The 17,609-nt window shown below is 47.5% G+C and overlaps 1 long non-coding RNA gene across 3 annotated transcripts; it reads right to left on the bottom strand.

Annotated features, from left to right (window-relative positions):
* Window positions 1-1,632: 1,632 nt before the first annotated feature.
* LOC122443523 lies at window positions 1,633-6,362 on the bottom strand. 3 transcript variants are annotated; one of them, XR_006270036.1, is made up of 4 exons: window positions 6,256-6,362; window positions 5,183-5,279; window positions 4,091-4,667; window positions 1,633-2,017 (listed from the first exon to the last, which is right to left on the bottom strand). It is a non-coding gene; the product is annotated as an uncharacterized LOC122443523 (long non-coding RNA). The 3 variants fall into 3 exon arrangements; XR_006270035.1 differs by having other exon boundaries at window positions 4,411-4,667; XR_006270037.1 differs by lacking the exon at window positions 6,256-6,362 and adding an exon at window positions 5,595-5,635 and having other exon boundaries at window positions 4,411-4,667.
* Window positions 6,363-17,609: the final 11,247 nt, after the last annotated feature.

The following is a 17,609-nucleotide window of genomic DNA, read 5'->3' as shown; positions in this document are numbered from 1 at the left end:
AGCAATCTGCTGATTGTTCTGCTCCCTGGAAGAGGGAGGGGACAGACGTCAGGGCTGCTTAACCTTGAGGTGGAAAGTTCTGATGGATCCCGATGGGTGTCTCTAACCTCCACCTCTTCTGTTCTCAGAGTTTTAGCGGTGTACACTAAGTGCTGGACATTGACAAAGATAAGACGAGGGTGACCCCAGCTAAGGGCTGGAAGCCAGTACTGGGACGCGCAGAGAGGAAGCCGGGCAGCCTGGCACCAGGAGCAGAGCGCGTCTGCTCTCTGTCCCCATCGCCTGTCAGCTGGGAATTCTGCACATCATCAGTGCAGCTGAGTATGGCCAGCCCAGAGTCAGAGCCTGTTACAGACCAGCCACGGCTTCTGTCAACACCTGTGTGTCCCAGGGGAAGCCCTTTCTAAAGGTTGCATTGTCTTCATTAATGAAAAAAAGATTCTTTAACATTGTAAAGAAGTATGTTAAAACAATGAAGAAAAAGTGTGAAAGTAGAGTGATGTGGATTTTTTAGAATATATATATTATATACGCGTGTGTGTGTGTGTTAGTGGCTCAGTCATGTCCAATTCTTTGCGACCCCATGGACTGTAACCCATCGGTCTCCTCTGTCCATGGAATTCTCCAGGCAAGAATACTGGAATACTGGAATGGGTTGCCATTCTCTTCCCTGGAGGATCTTCCTGACCCAGGGATCGAAGCTGGGTCTCCCACATTGCAGGCAGATTCTTTACCATCTGAGCCACCAGGGAAGCCCTGGACATATTATATACATATATATGTATAAAATTTTTATTATGGAAGTTTTTAAACAGACACAAAAGTGGTACACATTACCTAGTGGTGAACCCCTAGGTACTTATAAGCAGCCTTCAACAACTGGAGTAGTATGTGCGTGAGAATTCCAATGGAAGCCACATGGCTTTTAACACTTGAAAGTGACCCCATGATGCAAATGTGTTAAATCTCTTGATATCCAAGTACCCAGAATTACTCCCCATTCCACGACTGCCTTGAACACCTATCGAACAAAGTAAGAAAGAGGTCAATTAATTAATTTGCCCCAAGTCATACAGGAAGCTTGACTAGTGCCAGAAACAGAAGGTATTCCATACAACTTAAGAAGATAATCATTATAGCAGAACAAGAGCTAATGTTTATTGTGCACTTACTGTGTACCAGCCTCTCTTCCCGTTGCTCTACCTGTATTAGTTCACTGAATTCTCATGCCAGGCCTGTAACAGGTATCTTATCTTCACCCCTGTTTTATAAATGAGGATTTAAGCCACTTGCCCAACTTTACACAGTTATTTAGAAGCAGAGCAAGGGTTTAGACTGAAGCTTCCTGACTCCAGAGCCTGCTTTCTTCTTCTTCTTTTCAAATGTTTACTATTTGGCTGCACTGGGTCTTAATTATGGCACATAGGATCTTTAGTTCAAACTTTAGTTCAAACTCAAGCTCAAACTCTTGGGCTTCCCAGGTTGCACAGTACCTGTCAATGCAGGAGACACAAGAGATGTGGGTTCTATTGTTGAGTCAGGAAGATCCCCTGGAGTAGGAAATGACAACCCACTCCAGTATTCTTGCCTGGAAAATTCCATGGACAGAGGACTCTTGAAGGCTACAGTCCAGGGGGTTGCAAAGAGTAGGACTGAGCACACACTTGAACTCTTAGTTGTGGCTTGCGGCATCTAGTTCCTTGACCAGGGGTTGAACTCGGACTCCCCTGCACTGGGAGCTTGGAGTCTTTGCTGCTGGACCACAGGGGAAATCCCCAGAGCCTGCCTTCTTAACTAGACAGACAAAACCTGACACTGGCAAAATGATTCCTGCTGGAAAAGATGAGGATGGAGAGGAGAATTGCTTGTATGAAATAGGCACTGGGCTGCATTTTCCTGTAACATTCTCAAAGCCCTGGCCACGAAGCCTGTGGCCCTCAGTGGGAGAGAAGGTCAGCATTCCTTCTAAATGAGGAGCCGTCATGGTTTCCTCAGTACCAGGCCTTGGGTGGAGTTCCTGTTTTGGAAAAAAATAAATGCGTGTAAAAAATATTCATAGCAAAAAGTCAGGGAAAATATCCACCAAGTATTACCAAGTGCTGGTCCTCATCCACAGTGGGATAGGATCAAGGGGTGATAGGGATTTTTCCTTTCTTTTTTAAATTAAAACAAAAAAAATTTTTTTTGGCCACACTGTACAACCTGTGACTTAGTTCCCTGACCAGGAATTGAACCCATGCCCTCTGCTTTATAAATTGGGAGTCTTAACCACTGGACTGCCAGGTAAGTCCCTTCTTTTCTTTTTGTTCATCTCAATATTCTAATTTTTTCTACAATGAATATGAATTATTTGTGTTACAGAGAATAAAGGAAGAGAAGAGGAAAGTATAAAAGAAGGAAAGATGATACTCACCAGTGGCCTTCAGCTCTGTGAGTCTGGGATAGGGATGGGGCAGCAGGTGGAGGGGTTGGGAGCATTGGGCAATGAGAGATTGGGGGAGGGGGCGGGGATGCCAGGCACCATCTCGGGTTAGGGCCTGACTGGATTTAAAGGTCATGGCTCATGGGGCTCCCACCCCATCCTCATAGGACCTGCTGGCCCTCAGAGGCCGCAGCAATCAGTGTGTGTAAAAATATGCCCGGCTGTGCGGCTCTAGTTTCTGGAGGCGCCCTGGGGCGCTGGGAAGTGGCCATGTTCTGACACCTCCAGGCCCACACTCATTTGACAGGTACTCCAGGGCCAAGGCTGTTTATTCTCAAACTGCATCTTTGGGATTAAAAATAACCCTCCCGTTGACTTGGCTTGGCTGTGCACTCCCTGCCCTCGGGGGCAGAGATGGGTGAATGATCCCAGATTGGGCGTTTTCGGCCTAGACAGAACTTCTACACACTGTGGTCCCTGCCCAGCAAGTTACCTTCCATCATGAGCCCTTGATTAAAAACAGGGGGGAAGAGAAAGTAAGGAATTTGCAGCATCTACCAGGTAGGAAATTTACAAAGTCTCACTGGTATAGCCATGCTGATGCCACAAAAATAGCAACAGAGTGCTCATAAGAGAAAGTGCCAAACTCTTTATCAGCTGTTTATTTATCACCTGTTAAGCACCATATACATGTGAGTTCTGCGGCAGCATGAGGTAGATTTGAGGGCGCCACAAGGCACAGCTTACCTCCAAATATCTATGCCAGTTAAAGATTCTACCATAAAGGACTTCTCCAGTGGTCCAGTGGCTAAGACGCTGAGCTCCCAATGCAGGAGGCCTGGGTTCAATCCCTGGTTAGGGAACTAGATCCCTCATGCTGCAACTAAAACCAAAGATCTTGCATTCCACAACAAAGACCCAATAAATACATTCTTAAAAATTCCATCATCAGAATCGTTCCTTTCAAACTAAAAAGCTGTGCTCCCAAGTGAAAGTCGCTCAGCTGGGTCTGTTTGTGACCCCATGGTCTGTAACCCACCAGGCTCCTCCATCCATGGAATTCTCCAGGCAAGGACACTGGAGTGGGTTGCCATTTCCTTCTCCAGGGGATCTTCCTGACCCAGGGATTGAACACGGGTCTCCTGCATTGCAGGCAGATTCTTTACTGTCTGAGCCACCAGCAAAGCTCCGTGCCTTCAAAGCACCTGTTAAAATATGTGAAGTGTTGTTGCTGGGGATTAAATGTAAGATTTTCTTAAGCTGATAAAGATCATTTCAATTTAGAATCTTACACATACAGGGTCTCATTTCTAATTCTGAGCCTCAGTCCTGGGGCCAAGGATTCACAGGTGGGTGCCATTTGTCTCCTTTACAGAAAAGAAGAGCCTTAGGGAGAGGAAGGCAGTGAAGAGGGTATGGCTGTGATGGGAACCCATTGCTCCTCCCATCATGGCCAATCAATGACCCTGATAATCTGTTTAGCTCCTCAGGACCCTGAGGAGATTGACCTTCAGGAGAGAACCCAGCTCTGGAAGTAAAGGGGAAGGGGGGCTGAGAGGCAAAGCCACACCTCATGCCTTCACAACTTCACCTTCAGCCATCCCACTTCACAGGAGGAAGGGTGTTGGAGCTACCCACCCTACAAATGGAATAATGAACAGATTTTACCTGGAGTTCCCATTGCACTTGTTTTGTGCTGCTGCCTGGAGTACCGTGTTGAGAAATACTGCACGACACATTATGGGTGTCTGCCACAGACGCCAGATTAAAGCACGATGATATGTATGTTTCAAATGTTTGCCATCCCTGCCCCAACACCCCCTGGGACCCCACAGTTAGGACAATGATGGGAGCGATCCTGTGTGGGAAGGATGGAGGGAGGTACAGATCGCAGCACCAGACCCTTCTTGCCTCAATATCAAGACAACTCCTGGCAGCCTGATGCAGCTTGCAAATGATGGAGAACCCGATACAGTCAACTCTCCCACCTGGAAAACGAAGTCACGGTGTTCATCTGATGCCCACTTAGCGGCCCATGAGAAAACTGGGGAATGCTTTATCCAAGGAAACAGACTGGAGGCTGCAGTCATGCCCCTCTTTGGTCACCGATGTCTTCCTGAGAGTCAGTGTGGAGAAGGCATGGGGTAGAGGAAGTGGATAGAGAGCACGCCAGATGTGTAAGCCCAAGGAGTCCTATGGGGCCACTGAAAGGGCTCCATGTGCTCTTGAGTGGTGGCTTTCGTGGCTGGACAAGGAGAAAAAATAACTTATAGGTGAATAGGACAGTTCCCAGAGTGCCCAGAACTCGGGGTTCTTGTGCAAGAACCAGGGGGCTGAGTAGCAGAGAGACTGAGCTAGCTCTTACCTCCCCTACATATAAATAATGCGTCTTGCTGAGCACCCCTGATTTCCCGCCCTCCTTCCCCAGCTCCTCCTGCTGGGTCTCAAGATTTCTTTGCTTCTCTTGCTCTGCCAGGATACCTCACTCAGGCTTATTACAAACTATGCCTTTCTCAAGCCTCCAAACTCAGGACTTCATGACCTAAACTTGAGGATCTCAGCTCCTTTTTTATTATAAAGACAAAACTGAATCTCCACTTTTTTTTTTAATTGTAAAAGCAAAGCTTTCCTCTTTGTCTTTAGGTATGTCTCTCCCTTCCTATCCTCCATCCTGTTCCTGCTGTGAAAGGCTTGTCCCCACTTCGCTGAGGAAGTCCCCCCTCCCCCGCGTCCCCCCCCACCATCTTTCATCCCATCTACCTGCTGTTCCCTCCTCCAGTATTTTCCAGCTCTTTCTCTGCAAGGACACCTCCTGCTTTGAAGAGCTTCATGAACCGGCTGAGGCACTGTCTTGCACCTGGGGCATTTGGAAACACCTGTCAGCCCCTCCCTCCCCTCCGTTGCCAAACACAGCTTGTCTCTGGCTTGATGGGTTGGTTGACTTAACTGATTGATTGCTACCAAAGCTGCCTCCGCCTCCCCGCCCCCACTGCCCTTCCTCTGCCTTTGGGCCCCAACACAAAGGGTTTCATATCACCAAGCCCTGGGCTTTGGCCAATCCTGGAGTGTTCCCTCCAGCCCACAGATCGCTCACCTGCCTTTTCCTCCTGTTTCCCATGCCCCACTTGACCTCGGGCACCCAGGTGTTCCCTGAGTTCTGAACATGACTCACCTCAGAATCAACAACTCCCTGCTAAGGGATCTCAACCTGTCACAAAGCCTCTGTTTCCTGCATTAGACAATGACAGTAATACCAGCCTCATGATGTTATCATAGAAACAAATAGGATAAAAAGTGCATAGTACTTAGCATTAGTGCTGGAGGACATTAAGTGCCTAATAGATAATAGTTATGATTGATTATCTTAAAGAGTTAACACATCCTCTGTTATGGACAATTCAGTACCTTATTACTTAGACTGTTCATTGTGAACTCCATTTTTTAGCAAGTTTTCCCATTTTTTTTAAAAAAACATGTACTAACACAGTGCAAAGGTACTCTCTTAAATACTTTACAATTTTTAATTATTTTAACCCTCATGGCAATACAATGAGGGAGCCCTGTTTTAACAGAAGAGAAATTTAGATCCAGAGGGGTTAAGTAATCTATCGGAGATCACAGGGTTGGTAAGTGGCACAGCCAGGAATGGAACCCAAGCCGTCTGCCTCCAGAACTCTGCTCAACAGTACACGCAGCTGCCTGTTAGGTTGAGCTTAATTTAAGACACAACTTCTGCTCATGCCAGAGCTCTGAAGTAACACAAGACAGTCCCCACATTAATTTCATTAAGATCCAAACACTGCATCTTGTTTTTTCATTTAAAAAGCACTTACGGAATATTCAGTATGTGCTGGCAACATGATGTGCTGAGGCCCAAAGGTGAACAAGACAGGCATGGCCTGAGCTCATGTGCTGCTCCCAGTACCTGACAACAGCTGACTGCACCTGGCACACAGTAGGAGCTCCGAGGACTAGAGTGGGCTGGGTCTCTGTGGAAAAGCCTGTCATCCCTTCCCCCAGAGGGGTTACAGCCAGAACACACGGTTCCCCTAGAGGGCAGTGTTCAGTAGCGCTATCATGAGGACTCCTCTGTGCAAGAAAGGGGATTTGAAGAGTAGTTTTGGGGGCTGGTGTTCAGGGAATTCTGGAGGGTTTTAGAGCTGAAAGTATCACTCATATTTTACTGGACAGGTCCTACAGCAGGACTACGGCCAAGTCCCCTGATTCCAACACACTGGTGACCACGGCCAACGCTGAGCCCCAGGGCAGCTTCTTGGGATGCGCCGGAGCCCCAGGGCAGCTTCTTGGGATGCGCTGGACGCTCCCCTTCTAGGTTCCTACCAGCCAGCCCAGGGCTGGCCCCTCTCTCTCCATGCCTTTCTGCAGGGCATCCACTTCCCGAACCCAAAGTCTCACAGCCAGGGAGGAGACAAAATCTGGTGGAAGAAACAGCTGGCTTCAGGCTTGGAGTAGTTTGAGATGTTGTTGAATATCTTTTCATGTGCCTGTTGGCCATTCTGTCTTCTTCGAAAATATCTCCTTTCAGATCTTCTGTCCAATTTTTAATTGGGTTTTTTTGGGGGGGGGGAGGGGAGTTCATATTGAATTGTAGGAGTTCTTGGTATATTTTATATATTAGCCCCTTATCCTACATATTGTTTGCAAATTTCTTCTCTCATTCAATAGGCAGCCTTTTCGTTTTGTTGATAGTTTCCTTTGCTGTGCAAGAACTATTTAGCTTGATGTAGTCTCATGTGTTTATTTTTGCTTTTGTTTCCCTTGCCTAGGGAGACAGAGCCAAATATATGTATATATATATTGCTGAGACCAAGGTCAAAGAATGTACTGCCTATGTTTTCTTCTAGAAGTTTTATGGTTTCAGGTCTTACCTTTAAGTCTTTAATCCATTTAAAATTTAATTTTGTGTATGGAGTGGGAAAGTAGTCCAGTTTGATTCTTTTACATGTAGCTATCCAGTTTTCCCAGCACCACTTATTGAGGGTGTGTTAGTCACTTAGTTGTGTCCGACTCTTTGTGATTCCATGGACTGTAGCCCACCAAGCTCCTCTGTTCATGAAATTCTCCAGGCAAGAATACTGGAGTGGGTTGCCATTCCTGTCTCCAGGGGATCTTCCCGACCGAGGGATCGAACCCAGATCTGCATTTCAGGCAGACTTTTTACCATCTGAGTCATAAGAGAAACCACCACTTATTGAAGAGACTGTCTTTCCCCCATTGTATATTCTTGTCTCCTCTGCCATAGATTAATTGCACAAATAAACATGGGTTCATTCCTGAGCTCTCTTATCCTAATTAGGTTTCTAGTTAGCTACAAACAGGATAATAAAACCATAATCTTTGGGATAATCTATTCCACTGGCAAGAAATCTACAAGTTAACATCCAACTCCCAGTGTCTGCAATCTGATCAAATGGTAAATAGTTAAATCAAACACAGGTGTGTCCTCTGGAGCATTGAATGATCTTTGGGCAGTACTGTTAAAGAAAACCCATGTGTGGCTTTGAAAGGATGTACTGTATTCTCATTTGCCTATTTCCAAGTTCAAATTATCTTTTCAACAGTAGCATGCATTTCTGAGATTGTCTTGTGTATTTATTTGCTCATTTCCAGCCTCAACCTTTTGCATAGTTCTTCAAGAATGAAGAGGGTGACTGCAGCCTTGAAATTAAAAGACGCTTGCTCCTTGGAAGAAAAGCTATGACCAACCTAGACAGCACATTAAAAAGCAGAGACATTACTTTGCCAATAAAGGTCTGTCTAATCAAAGCTAAGGTTTTTCCAGGAGTCATGTATGGATGTGAGAGTTGGACTATAAAGAAAGCTGAGCTCTGAAGAATTGATGCTTTTGAACTGTGGTGTTGGAGAAGACTCTTGAGACTCTTGGACTGCAAGGAGATCCAACCAGTCCATCCTAAAGGAAATCATATTCTGAATATGAGTCCTGAATATTCATTGGAAGGACTGATGCTGAAGCTGAAACTCCAATACTTTGGCCATCTGATGTGAAGAACTGACTCATTTGAAAAGACTGATGTTGGGAAAGATTGAAGGTGGGATGAGAAGGGGACAACAGAGGATGAAATGGTTGGATGGCATCACTGACTCAATGGACATGAGTTTGAGTAAACCCCGGGAATTGGTTGACAGGGACGCCTGGTGTGCTGCAGTCCATTGGGTTGCAAAGAGTCAGACATGACTGACCGACTGAACTGGACTGAGCCTCAACCTACTAGAGTAAAGGCTCCATGAAGGCATAGACTCTTATCAATCTTCTTGACCACTGTGTCCCCAAATTCTATTTCCGTTCCAGGTGCCAAGTAAGTATTTGATAACTCTTTGTGAAATAAAGAAAATAAGACTTTATATAAAAACTTTATATAACTTTATATAAAAAGTTATGATTGGAGACAGAAAGTAGAAGAGGTTATGAGGGGTTGGGGAGAAGGGGAAGTGCTGAGTTATTCTTTAATGAAACAGTTTCAATTTGAGATGATGAAAAGGTTCTAGAGATGGATAGTGGCAGTGGTTGCACAACAACGTGAATGCATTTAATGGCACTGAGCTACTTAAAAATGGTTAAAATGGTAAATTTTATGTTATGCATGCTGCTGCTGTTGCTGCTTAGTTGCTTCAACCATGTCCGACTGTGTGATCGTATGGACCTCAGCCTGCCAGGCTCCTCTGTCCATGGGATTCTCTAGGAAGGGGTAACGGAGTGGGCTGCCTTGCCCTCCTCCAGGGGATCTTCCTGACCCAGGGATTGAACCCTGGTCTCCTGCATTGCGGGCAGATTCTTTACTGCTGAACCACCAGGGAAGCCCTGTGTTATGCATACTTTACCACAAAAAAAAAAAAATATATATATATATATATATATATGATTACAATAGCAGCCTCTTGTCTAAGGCTTGTTCTAAGCACTTTGTATATCTTAAGTAGTATACTTGCCATGACTTTATGCAAGTGGGCATTTTCAGTGTTCTCAGATTAAAAGTGAAAGAACGAAGTAGAGAGAAAGTAACTTGCCCAGAGTCACATATCTATCTAGTCAATGACAGAGCTGAGATTTGGGGCCAGGCAGACTGTGTTCCTATCTAGGGGTACATTTATGGTACAGGTTGTCCATACTGTGTGAGTTTCCAAGAAGGAATAATCTACCTGCTCTGGAGAAGTCAAGGAAGGCTTCCTGGAGGAGTTGGAATGTTAAATAGACACCCAGTCCTTCTGGTGTGGTTTCTACACTTGACACATTTCTGATGCCAACTCACTGATGTCCACCCCCTATCCTTGAGCCTAGCAAAAGAAATGTGTGTGTTGTTGGAGTGGGGTGGGAGTGGGGTGAGGGTGGGGTTAGCAGGGGCTAGGATGCAAGTATAGCCTGCTGCTCCTTCCCTTGCCTCTGTTTTTGGGGTAACAAGCCAACCTCACTGATCTGGAATGGCCAACATCTATAAGGACAGGGAATTTTGGTGGCTGCTGCTGCTGCTAAGTTACTTCAGTCGTGTCCGACTCTGTGCAACCCCATAGACAGCAGCCCACCAGGCTCCACCATCCCTGGGATTCTCCAGGCAAGAACACTGGAGTGGGTTGCTATTTCCCTCTCCAATGCATGAAAGGGAAAAGTGAAAGTGAAGTCACTCAGTCGTATCCAACTCTTCGAGACCCCATGGACTGCAGTCCACCAGGCACCTCCGTCCATGGGATTTTCCAGGCAAGAGTACTGGAGTGGGGTGCCATTGCCTTCTCCTTTGGTGGCTGCTCCTGTGCCTAAAATGTAGCCATCACTTCCAGCTCCTCCACAGCCCTTAAATGAGAGTGCCCCATAGGCTGCTGGGCCCCTGTGGGCAGGGTTCACGTGCAGGGCTTAAAGACTTCATTAGCAGACAATGCCCCGCACCTGTCCAGCCCAGGAGTGCCATTTTACGCTTCCAGGGCCTGAGAGTGGGTTATTCTTCTCCTTTCTGACCCAAGACAGAGAGGCGATTTCACAGCAGATGGCTCCACATTGGAGCACTCAGCATCGTACTCTGCTCCTGCGGCAGTTGGACGGCACAGACCTGCCCGGGAGCTTTGGTCAGACAGGCCCAGCCCACGGAGATATTCTGGGCCCTGGGCACACATTTTGGAACAAAGGAGAGGAGCATGGGAGGATGGCCTTCCTCGCAAGGTAGATGGTGTTTCTGTGTGGGCAGAGGGAGGGTTTTCTGAAGCGGCTCCAGTCCTAAGATGTGCCTGGTCCCTCAGCCTGCCCTACCTCCAGAGCTGCAACCCCTCTCTCACTGGGCCCCTTGACTCACAACGCTTTACTGTGGGTCTGGAAAGGCATTCTCCTGCCAAGCAGACAAAGGTTCTCCAGGGATGGAGGGAGACGATTTCAGAGCTCCTGCAGTGAGCTTTTTAAGGGAGGGTGTTGACCACAAAGTTTCCCCAGGGCGGTTGGTAAAAGGAAACATTTGTGGGTCAAATCTTATTTCCTGTTCTCTGATACAGTGGCTCTTTCTTTCAAATATAAATACTGAAACTGGTAGAGACAAAGGTTACTGTCTGCTTAAAAGGAAGTAAATCTGCTTTGGGAGAGCTTCTGAAAATCGGACAATAGCAACAAGACAGCACCTCCACTTGGGCGCTGCCTGGGCACGTCCCAGCCTGGATGGCCGTGATCCTCACAGAGGCGGGGGGCACACCGGTCTCCCTTATAGATGGAGGCACAGGGGCTGGTGCAGGCTGGCACAGGGTGTAGAGGAGGTGGTGGGTGGCCGAGCCCGGGATGAGAGGCTTTACAACCATTACAGCTCAGTCTCCACATTGTATTCCTTGCTTTCCCTCCTCTGAAAAATGTCCTCAGTTTAGCAGGTAAGCAACTGAGTCAGAGTGTCCCTGTTCTTATTGGCTTCTTGTGTGTGTATTAGTCGCTCAGTCGTGTCCCACTCTTTGCAACCCCATGGGCCGTAGACTGTCAGGCTTCTCTGTCCAGGGGATTCTCCAGGCAAGAATACTAGAGAGGGTTGCCATGCCCTCCTCCAGGGTATCTTCAGGACCCAAGGATCAAGCCTGTGTCTCTTATGTCTCCTGTGTTGGCAGGAGGATTTTTTGTTGTTCTTGTTTTACCATTAACACCATCTGGGAAGCCCCTATTGGCTTCTTGGGAACAGAAGATAAATCTGAGCCTTTATTGTTCTCTTTTCTTTAAGAACAAAGGAGAAATGGCTCTTTGCTCTGCCTGCCCCAGCCTCCCACCCCCACCAAGGGGCCTGCTGGTCACTCCAGTGGCTGGATTGCCAATAAAATCCCTAGGAAGCACCTGTGTGTGGCTGAGCTTTGTGGGTGTGGGGTGGTTCTCCTCTAACCACTGGAAATCCCCAAGAGGTGGGGGGCAGGGCAGGGAGAATTTTCCAGAACTGGCCTCCAAGACCCTGGGAGGCATCCTGGCTGAGCCCCTTGGAGCTGACAGAGCCAGCATGGGCCCGATGCTTAAGAAAGGTGGCGGCTCAGCCCTCAGAGCTGGAGGGGTACTCCTGAGGAGGAGAAGTCAGCAAGCAGGGCACCCAGCTCTGCTCTGGACCCAAGAGCAAGCCTTGTGGATGCTTCATATTTCCTGGGGAGCTCACCCTGGGAGCCACCTGCAACCAAGAGGCCCAGGACACAGTTGCCTATGGGGTCCTGTGCTTTCCAACCCCTCAGCTTCATGCTGGGTGAAGCTGCGCAGATCCATCAGAGTTTTACCCTCAGAATCAGGGTTCCGGTTGCAGACCTGTGTCTCTCCCTCACCATAGTCTGCTGGGTATGAACAGTACAGCCCATGCTGGAGCTCACAGTCCCTGTGGCCCCATACTCTGTGCAAAGAGGTTCCTGGGCACACATTCCTCCTCCTCCTCAGTTTCTCCTTAGTTCCAGGGTTCCCTCAGCTCTTGGAGCCCTAGTGGCAGAACTCAGTTTCTGTCATAGAACAAAAAGCAAACCCAGAGGAAGAAGAGGCTTGTGGATTCCTGGGGCCAGGGGTACGTGTGTTCCACAAGCCAGGGCTCTGAGGTCAGAGGCAAGCAGGACCCCTTCAGAAGGGCCTCACCTTTGGTTTAATGCTTTGTCATCACTGTCCTGAAATCCTTAGTAATTTTATCTTTCAATTTATATTTTGCAAATGAAGTCTGAAGGATAGCGGGAAATCCATGTAAGCAGAGAAGTGTGAGCGCAGGAGACCCCAGCAATACATATCAGCCGCTTGGAGCTGTTTCACATGCACAAGGCATCCAAGGTGCCCCATGAACACAGAATTCCAGGGCACCCAGGATGCATGGGAATCCAGTGAGACCCAACGTCAGCACAAGGTAAGAGTGTTAGGCATGACACTGAAAACCGCAAGGGGCTACACCTTCCAATCAAATCGAAACTTGCTTTCAAGGCAGAAAGAAGGCAGTGGTATTGCAAGAAGCAGGAACATCTGAGGAAGTCAGCTCTATCCTTTCTTACTCATGTTACTTCTCTGGATTCGCCAACCACTCTTGCAGATGACTTGATGATTCCACATACAGGTTAAATGCTCTTATGTGCATTTAAAACTGGCATTGCACAATTTAATGGCCAGTAAAATTAATAGTAATAATTAAAATTTTCAATTTAATGACATTAAGTAGAAATAAAAAAAACACCAGTACTCTAGAGAGAGACACTGGAAGGAAGGAAAAAGCTTTGTTTAAGTTCCTTGAATAGAATTTTTTACCCCCTGCTTTTTGAATAAAGGGTCCCTCGTTTTTGCCTTGCACAATACTTTGCAGTTTGTGTAGCTGCCTCTGCACCAGTGTGGGGGTCAGGATCCTGCTTGGCATTCGGGCGGCCTTGGGTAATTCTCTTTACCAGTTGGGAGTTGCAATTTCCCATCTGGAAAATGGGGGCAATATTTTACAGTTGTTGAGGATTAAGAGAAGTCATAGGGCAGCTAAACCTTGGGGACCACTTAGGAGTCACTGTGCTAAGCACCTTACTGTTTGACCTCATCTGCTCCTCACAACAAGGCCCTCAGTGGGTGACACTGCCCGTACATTGGATTCCTCTGATATTTTGGCTCCAGCAGCCATTCATGCCGCCTCCTGGTCCTGCAACCAGCTCTGTCCTGAGAACAATCTCTGTCCTTCTCTGTCCTTTGGTTTTAATGCTTTGCCATCACTGTCCTGAAATCCTTAGTAATTTTATCTTTCAATTCATGTTTTGCAAATGAAGTCCGAAGGACAGTGGAAAATGCACGTAGACAGAGCTCTTGGGGCAGGGAGACCCCAGCAATGTGTATCAGCCACTCGGAGCTATTTCACATGCACAAGGCAGTTTGGCCAGGTTGTCTCACCTCCTCTCTTAGCCGTAGGTTGGCCAGGTGATCCTGAAGGGTCATTCGGGCTCTGTCCCCAAGGATTGATCCTTTTTTTTTTTTTTTAATATTTGTTTATTTGGCCGTGTCTGGTCTTAGTTGCAGCACTCGGGAACTTTGCTGCTGCATGCGGGCGCAATGGTTGCAGTGCTCAGGCTTAGCTGTCCCACGGCCCATGGTATCCTAGTTCCCTGACCATGGATCAAATCCATGTCCCCTGCATCACAAGGCGAGTTCCTAACCACTGGACCATGAGGGAAGTCTCCCTCAGGATTGGGATGCTTGAGAGGGCCTGATTCATCCCCATGGGGGACACAACCTGGCTGGCGTCTGGCTGCCAGGATCCCCAGAGTAACTTTGGGGCTGGATGTGTCCGAGCCCCCCATCTGCAGCTGTCCCCCTCCTCTGTGAGTTACCTACGCCTTCAGTCCCCCTTTGTTTAAGTGAACCAGAATCTGTTTCTGATGCCCATGACAGAAGTCCCCACTACCCCTCCTGTCTTCAGGTGAGGAAACCAGGCCCAGAGAGGTGAAGTAGTTTGCTCAATGCCCCACAGCAAGTGAGTAGCAGAGCCAGCATTTGAACCCAGGTAATCTCAAGAGGCATGACCCTTACCCTCTTTTGCCCCTAGTGTAAGTTACCTGGTGTAGTACATATGTGCTCAGACGCTCGGTCATGTCCAGCTCTTTGAGACCCTATGGACTGTAGCCCACCAGACTCCTCTGTTCATGGGGTTCTTCAGGCAAGAATACTGGAGTGGGTTGCCATTTCCTTCTCCAGGGCATCTTCCTGACCCAGGGATCAAACCCACATCTCTTGCATTGGCAGGTGGATTCTTTATCACTGAGCTACCTAGGAAGCCAAAGCCATCTGGTATAGTACAACTCAATAAATGTTAGCCCCCTTCTTGTGGATTTCTGCCCTCCACAGCATCCTCACTGCTGTTCGGGGCTGGCTGTGCTCAGCACACTCCACCTCTGGCACCCTCATATCACAGCCTCACCCTGTGTCACAGAAGAGGCAGAAAGTGAGTGAGCCAGGAGACTCCAGGCCTGCACTCAGCATGGGAAGCTGACCCAGCCTACAGCCCAGAAGGCCTTGGCTGAACCGTTTCTAAGTTAAGTGTTGGAGGCTCAGGCCTCTCTGTAGGACACCAGGCACCCTGGAAGGAGGCAGAGACCCCCACCCTAGCCCACCCCAGGCTGATCCTGTGGCTCTTAGGGCTCCAGTAGGCAGGCAGACCCTGTGTGTCTCAGGAGAGTCTGTCCTGTGTCTACCTTGGGTGGTAGATCCTGTCACCTGTTCTCCAGGCTTGCCTGGCTGAATGCAAATATCCCTTTCCACCCAGCCAGATTAGACTGACTTCTGGCCTGATTGGCCTCACCTCATTCCTGAAGAGGAAGCCTGATGGTTTGTCTACAACATGGAGCAAAACCTGCGCATCTGCCATCTCCCCTAGCCCGCACATTTTCTTTGACTGCCTCCACTCTCTTTGTTTTCACTGATGCAAATGCAGGGCTACATTCTGTCCAGAGACACAGCTTTGTGGGTTCCCTTTTCTCTACCAAGAAAAACTAATGTCTTGGGAAAAGTGAACCTAAAGAGGGCCATGTGATATCAACATATAGACAGTGAGATGGTCCTGAAATGATATTATTTTTCTTATTGTTAAATGTCATGTGTGTGTGCTTATTCAAGGAAACCCTTCATTGCTTTATTTGGTCCTAATACAGATCCCATGGCCAAGGGAGCCAGTGATAGTCTCACTGGGTGATGAGGCCACTGAGATGCAGAGACAGGGGAATTTGGAACCCAGCAAGATCTAAGGAAACCCCAGCTCTTTGCTGCACCTCCTGGGCTCCGCCTCAGGATCTGCAGCTTGGCACCAGGCCCCTCCCACTTGGCTCAAAAAGAACCAATGGGTCACGTACTTCCATAATTCACATGTGTTGATGGCTGTGAATGATACCCCTCTGTCTATAGGACCCTCACAGGCACTCTTTTTGGGGCAACTTGAAAGCAGCCATAACACTTGGAAAGCAAACCTTGGGAACAAATTAAGATCTAAGTCATTGTTTGGATCTTGGTTTTCCCAGTTATCAGACCACAATTAAAATAAGGCTGTATTGAGACTTCCTATTGAGGCACTTCAGATCGTCCCTGATGTGGGACGATCCCCTAGAGAAGGAAATGGCAACCCACTCCAGTATTCTTGCCTGGGAAATCCCATGGACAGAGGAGCCTGGTGGGCTATAGTCTGTGGGGTCACATAAGAGTTAGACACGACTTAACAACTAATCAACAACAACAATTGAGACTTCCCTAGTGGTCCAGTGGTTAAGATTCCATGTTTCCAATGAAGAGGGAGCAGGTTCAATCCCTGGTCAGGGAACTAAGATCCCCTATGCCACATGGTGTGGCCAAAAAGATAAAAGGGCTCAGGGATGGGGGGAGGGGGGTGCGTGGAAATAATGCAGCATTTGTGGAAAAAAAAAAAAGCCCAACCAATTATTCCAGATCAGAATACAGGGGCTGAGTCCAGATGCTTGTTTGGGATTTCAAGGCCCTGGTGTCTGTGGGAAGAGCCCTGTGATGAAGAAGCTGGAGGATGGGCTCCAGGAGAGCAGGCCCCTGGCTGTTGCTTTCTTCCATAGTGAGAGCAGTGCCTGGCACGTAGGAGGTGCCCAGTAAGTATTTACAGGGTGAGTGAATGACCTCCACTAGTTCTCAGCATGGTTAAGAAGCTGTCCAGGCGGTAGAGAAAGGATCTGAACTGGGGGCTCCTCTGGTCCTTCTAGGAGAGCACGCTGATCTGGGGTGCCTTACAGGCAGAGAATCTAGGCTCAGCCTTGCTAAAGGGAGCACAAGTAACGGAGCTGCTAATGAACAAAGCTGGAACTCAAACCCACGTCTCAGTGGACTCAGCTGAGTTCTCTTTCTCCCACTGAAACACCACTGACTGACTCTGAGGCCCTGAAGCGTCCTGTGTTGAGAGCACTCAACCCGCTTTTACTGCAAGGTTGCGTGTGGTACTAACTGTGCCATCTGAAGTGGCCCCCATGCCACACCGCAGCTACAGGCAGAGGAGCAGAAACCACAGGGCCGCAGTTTTGGAAAGAAGTGAGGATAAGTGTGTGTGTGTTTATATATCGCCTGGATTCCCAGATGGAAGTGAAATGTCCGTTAGTTCATTAACTCATAAATATACAGCCCACAGGTGCATACAGAGGACTTAAAATTCAATCAGTTTGAAAATAGAAATCATGTAATATTCATCTTTATATTCTCAGTGGCTAGCACAAGAATCTCAGAATTCCTAGCACATGTTAGTTTCTTAATATACATGAATTGGATGAATTGATTAGGCTTTTCACATGTCTCATGTTGATTAGAATTAGGGCTCATAAGAAAGAGTAGTCCAACATTGACTATACAGCAAAATAACAATAATCCTATTGCACTTTTAGCTTTCACAGTATCTTGGGGTGTTGTATCTGATTTATTTTGACCTCAAGGGATAGGCAGATATCAAACACGTGTTAACAGGCAAAAAAGATATATATATATATATATATATATATATATAAAATAAAGCTAAAGCAGACAGATGATATGGCCAAGAAACTCAGAGCATTTAATAGTAAGAAAAGGATCCAAAACTAGACCCTGGCCTCGTCACTCCTTTCAGCACTAACCCCCCAACCCTGCCACAGTCTCCCAGAAAGATAGACTTGACATAGAGAAGCATTAGACCCTAGGGATATTTCTTTCTTTCTTTTTTTAATCAAGAAGTAGTTTGGAACTTCCCTG

This window comes from Cervus canadensis, chromosome 6 (genome assembly GCF_019320065.1).
Source record: "Cervus canadensis isolate Bull #8, Minnesota chromosome 6, ASM1932006v1, whole genome shotgun sequence".
In the NCBI taxonomy this organism is placed as follows: Eukaryota; Metazoa; Chordata; class Mammalia; order Artiodactyla; family Cervidae; genus Cervus; species Cervus canadensis.
Note: the sequence above shows the minus strand (reverse complement) of the source record. Positions and strands in the feature narration are given on the sequence as shown.